Raw genomic sequence first — 5,805 nt, forward strand, 5'->3', positions numbered from 1 at the left:
ATGGTAAGAGCACTGACTGCTCTTGTAGAGGACCCAGGTTCAATTCCCAGCACCCACATGGTGGCTACGAACTGTCCTTAACTTTAGTTCCAGGGGAATCCGATGCCCTCTTCTGATCTCCTTGGGACATGGGTGCACTCACATAAATGCAGGCAATACACTCATACACATAAAATAAAAATAATAAATATTTTTTAAAAGTGTTATAAGTTTTAGGGGGCTGGAGAGATGGTTCAGCAGTTAGGAGCACTGGCTGCTTTTGCAGAGGACCAAGGTTTGGTTCCTAGCAAGTGGGAACAACCATACATAACTTCAGTTCAAGGGCATCCAAAGCCCTCTTCTGACCTGTGAGGGCATTGCAGGACTTGGGTGCACCTATATACATGCAGGAATGCACCTCTTCATACACATAAAATATATTTAAAATTTTTATAAGTTTTAAACCACAGAGTAGTTTTAGAAAGTATATACTTCATGTTCTAAAGAACTAAAAAAGAACTGGTGATGCAGAGTCAGTTCTCTCCTGCTATGTGGATCCCAGGGATCAAACTCCAGTCATCAGTCTTAAGTGAAAGTACCATTATCCACTGAACGACCTCACTGGCAATGAAACCGATTTTTAAACATCATAATGTCAAACACTGATCATAATATTGAAATGATTCTACAATAATACTTTCATTTGAAAAAAATACTGTCTTACATATACCAAAAACATATGAACCTGATAGATAAGAAAGGCAATGTAAATAAAATGATGATGTCAACATGAGGTCTTATGAAGTTAATTAACCAGGTAAGAAAGGTGCTCCAAATTCAAAATGATAAAAATGCCGTATTCTCGGGGCTGGAGAGATGGCTCAGGAGCAAAGAACACTGGTTGTTCTTGCAGAAGACCCAGTTTTGAATTCCAGCACTCACATGGCAGCTAACAACTGTCCATAACTCCAGTCCCAGGGGATCCGACAGCCTCTTCTGACCTCTGTGGGCATTGCATGACATGGGTACACTTACCTACATGCAGGCAATACACACATACACATAAAGAATAAAAATAAAAATTGCATGTTCTCTTTCATAACAGGTGGTCCACCACACCCACCTAGGTGACTTCTTTATGTGGGTTCTAAAGCAAACTTGACCTACTGAGTCGTCTTTGCAGCTCCAAAGGAGACGACTTCCTGGTTTCCCTATCTGCCCATCTTTACTTCTCTCCCCTGCATTATATTTCTTCAGAATTTCAGAACGATGACCACAACAAAGCATTTCCCCCACAAAAACATAGCTAGCTAGTGTGTGTGTGTGTGTGTTTGTGTGTGTGTGTGTGTGTGTGTGTGTGTTCAAAGCATAAAAACCTAGAAAAGAGACCATGAGAGAGTAAAACTAGTTAATGGAAGGGCAGAGAAAAGGGCAAAAGGACACATGGTACATGAAGGAAGAAAAGAGACTGGTAGGGGATATAGGAGGAATCAGGGGTAGCAAGTATATCTGCTGGGAAAGGGAGAGTTTTCTTTAAGGGTGTGACAGTTAGTATGTTGACTAGACTCCAAAGGATAGACTTATACCCAAGAGCATTTGGGGAACACAGATTAGATTCCATAAGACTTAAGAAAATGAAAAAAAATAATAGGATACATGAAGTAGAGGGAGAGAGGTAGTAGATGAGGTGGAGATAGGGGAGTGGGTCTGAATATGATCAAAATACATTGTATTAAATTCTCAAAGAATTAATAAAATACTAAAAAATAAACCCAATTTCAAAAAGAATTACCATATGACCCAGTTATACCATTCCTTGGCATATACCCAAAGGACTCATCATACTGTACAGATATCTGTACATACATGCTTGTTGCTGCTCTCTTCGCAATAGTGAAGAAATTGAAACAACCTAAATGTCCCTCAGCTGAGAAATGGAAAATGAAAATGTATTTACACAATGAAGTTCTACTCAGCAGTAAGAAAAGATGAAATTATGAAATTTTCAGGTAAATGGATGGAGCTAGAGAGTGTTATATTAAGTGAAGTGACACAAAATCAGAAGAGCAAGTGATGTATGTTCTCCCTCATTTGAAGATTGTAGGACCAATCCTTTATATGTGAGTATATAAATTCTGAAGTAACACTAGGAGCCACAAAAATGGAAATGATACATGGAGGTAAAGAAAAAGAAAGAACGCAAAAGAGGGGGATAGTATGGAGCAGATGTTACCAGGGGGAGGTGGGGACAGTGGGAGTGTTTGGCAGGGAGGAGAGGAAGGAGGGACATGCAAGTTGTCATGGTGTTGTGGGAGAGGAAAGTCAGGAGATGAGGTGTTTTTGGAGGCAGGTGTTATTGAGGGAGGGTGGGGTTAATGGGGGCACTGTGACTGGGGAGGAGGATGGAGGTGGATGGGATGAACAAGAGTAGGATGAATCTTGGAGGCTTAGGAAGTCCAGAGGGAAATGTGATGCCCTCAAAATCTCATGAGAAAAGCCCATACAGTGTGTAAACATTAGTGAATATGTGTACCTAGGAACTGTTTGGTAAGGAACATAGTACCAAACAAAAAAGACCTCACTTTGAGTGATTGGTGACAGTGGTCCAGGAGACTCCCAAAATAACACAGGCTATTGCCAAACCTCTTGGTTATCTCCCAGAACTAGCAGATAAGACCTTACTGTTGAAGACAAGACATATGCAGGATGCAGGAACTGATCTGGAATCCTTCTAACTGAAGTTTGGCTATCATAATGCTAGAAGATGATATGCAAACTGCCAAGGCATAATAAGAATTTATGGTCCGACACAGCCCAACACTGCAAACTACCTCTATTGGTGCAGTAGTGGCACTGTTATCTGGGGGGCAATCAACATCTATCTAAATGGTTTTAAAGCCCTCTAAATGGATGTTAACTCATGAGTGGCACTGTAAACTCAGCCAAATACACATGGCAGGAGAGGACATAGATCTTAGAGAAAAACCCTTTCTTTTTCATATCTCTAGATAAATGAAATTTCTTACCATATGCTAAATATGGATCCTTATATTTACAGACAAGTATACCATACAGCACTTGTCAAAGAAGCTTCTTTTTTGCAACATATGGAGAGTACTTCAGAATTCTACAACTGCCCAGACACAGAGAATATATGTCCTAGAGATGCCAAATACTAAGTGACACATCTACAGTTGAACCTGTACACCTAAGGCTCATAGAAGATAATGGAACAAGGGGTAGAGAGAAAACTAATGCATCCCTCAACTCTCACTAGTAAAGCTTCCTTATACAACAGAATGTGATGAACACTGAAGGCCACTACGGGCCAAGTTTTGAAGAATAAGAAACTGCATGGTATAGGATAGGACTCCTGTATGGAACCTCATCCATGCATGGCTCAGGGACCATTGCAGAACAGGGGTCAGAAAGATTGTAAGAGCCAGGGCTGGTTCACCAACACAGGGAAGCAGAGGCTTTCAGGCCACTGGCATCTTGCACATGTGAACTTGTGGGAATGGTGACATGGAGCTCAGAACCCAAGCCAACTCAGTTAAACAGGGGCGCAGAGGGGAGGAGAGAAATGGGTGCTGGGTGGCCCTAGACTGAGAACTATTGGAAACTGATTGCTACTGGGTTAGGGAGAGTGTACCTTATGTGCCATCTCTAAATGGGTTGCCTAGACTCCAGTGGATGAATTTATACTGAAGGGCATCTGGGTACAAATGCTTGACTGGATAGGACTTAACATGTATGGTGGAATACATGATGCCATTGAGATAGAGCATACTCTAGGAGTAGTTTGAAGGGGCACAAGGAAGAGGACAGATGTCTTATGCTTTGTACATATTGAATTTGAGATGTCATTGACATATCAATACATTCATGTGGGGTCATTCCAAATGCAGCTGAGTACACAAACCTTGACTTCTGGAGAGGGAGTGATCTATAGCAGAGGTATGAACTTAAGAGTCATTGTCAAGCTAAGGCAAGAGGATTTCTACAACTTTGAGTGCAGCCTGGGCTGCATAATGAGTACCAGGTCAGCTACAGCTACATTGTGAGGCCCTGTCTCTAAAGAGAGTGCTCTAGAATCATTACTGTGGAGATGGAATGAGAGAAGGAAGAGGAGGAGGAGGAGAAGGAGGAGGAGGACGACCAGGACGAGGAGGATGGGGGCGGGGAGGAGGAGGAGGAATAAGAAGAGGAATTCATAAGAGACCTAGATGAATCACTTTGAGGAGTGAAAAATTGGGAATGGTGCTATGGAAGAGAAGGGAAAAGGCAGTTTTCTGAAGGAAATTGTCCAGGTGAGATAACAGTGATATGATCATTAGATGTTAGAATAAAGAAATAATTACCCTGGGTGAGAGCATTGTCAGTGGAGGGCCAATGGCAGAAGCAGGATGACGGAGAGCTGAGAAGCCTGTGCGAAGGTGAAGCAGGGACATCAATGTTAAATGATTTAAGGAGGTTGCCTGAAAAAACAAGAGGGATAGTGATAGCTGCATAGGAGGAAGATGGGGAAAGGGGTCTAAATTTGACTAAGAATTGTTGTATAAACTTACAAAAGCTCAATACAAAATTAAAAAAAGAAATTTAAGTGCCTCCTTAATATAGTGCTTCTAAGTAGAAATGGTCTATTTCGGAATACAAAAATAAATGGTTATTTAGAAAAGCAAAACAGGAGTCAGCCTTGGCAGTGGCAGCAGGCGGGGGTGGCCCTGAGCCATCATTACTGGGCACTTTAGAGCAGGCATGCGTCCTTCTCCCTCCTCCAGCACAGTTCAGAAACAGAGTATGACCTTGGAGCACATTGAGGTTCTGCTTTAGATCTTCTTCTTAGTGACATAAATATCATGTCCTTTTATAAATACCTGGAAGAGAACAGCCGTGACCTTGGCCTGACAGGTTTGAATGGTGTCTCTGGGAGCATCTGGGACTTTGTTTCTGGCAGCTTCTCTCCTAGCCCATCCCCCATTCTGAAATCTGCCCCCTTGGCTTCCTGGAATACAAGTCCAAACAGTACTGAGCTGGCACTGGGTCTGGCGGCAGCTAGATGAGGCCAAGAGGAAGATCAAGCAATGGGGAGAGTCTTGGCAGCAAGTGAAGCAGGCCTGTGATGCCTGGCAGCGAGAGGCCCAGGAGGAAGGAGAGACCTCGTGTGGTAGACAGTGACCGGCAGATGGCCCTGCAGAAAAAGGAGGAGGTAGAGGCCTAGGTCAAACAGCTACAGGAGGGCCTGGGCTTGTTCTCACTGCCTTGGGTGACATAAGAGATACCCCTCTTTCCAAGTTGCATCCCTTGCAGAGACAACTGTGCCTTCTTGCCAGGCAGTGTGTGGCCTGCCAAGAGCAGGCCCTCCTGCCTGTCATATGGCTCTACCAGCACCGTGTCCTATGTGAGCCATATGTAGCCAGTGCTCCAACTGCCCACACTGCAATGTCTAGCCCCTCTCATGGTGACCAGAGCCAGGCTCCACTCCCTCCTTGGTGAGCAGAGCAAGGCAACAGCATGTACCATGTACCACTAGTGTCATAATTGCCTCCAGTGCCACCCACATCAGGATGTGAGTTCCTGCTACTGTCCACCCTGTGGCCTTTGTATTACTTTTTTTACCTACCTTGTCCCACCAACAGTGTCAAGGTATTCTCAAAAACCTTTAAAGCACCACCAAACCTACTGCCTGTCCCTTGGGCATGTGGTTGGTGGCCCAGTCCTGATGCTGTTGTGGCCAGGCCAGTGGGAGGTCCAGTCTTGTCAAAGCACTTTATAAATGGAGGAATTTAGTTAGATGTTATAAATTGTATAAGGGGCTTTCTAGGT

The 5,805-nt window shown here is 43.5% G+C and overlaps 1 pseudogene; it reads left to right on the forward strand.

The window, feature by feature from the left end:
• Nucleotides 1-2,140: 2,140 nt before the first annotated feature.
• On the forward strand, nt 2,141-5,429 carry LOC103739361 (annotated as a pseudogene).
• The last annotated feature ends 376 nt before the right edge of the window (nt 5,430-5,805 follow it).

The sequence above is a fragment of the Nannospalax galili genome, unplaced genomic scaffold (assembly GCF_000622305.1).
Source record: "Nannospalax galili isolate Female #2095 unplaced genomic scaffold, S.galili_v1.0 scaffold519, whole genome shotgun sequence".
NCBI lineage: Eukaryota > Metazoa > Chordata > Mammalia > Rodentia > Spalacidae > Nannospalax > Nannospalax galili.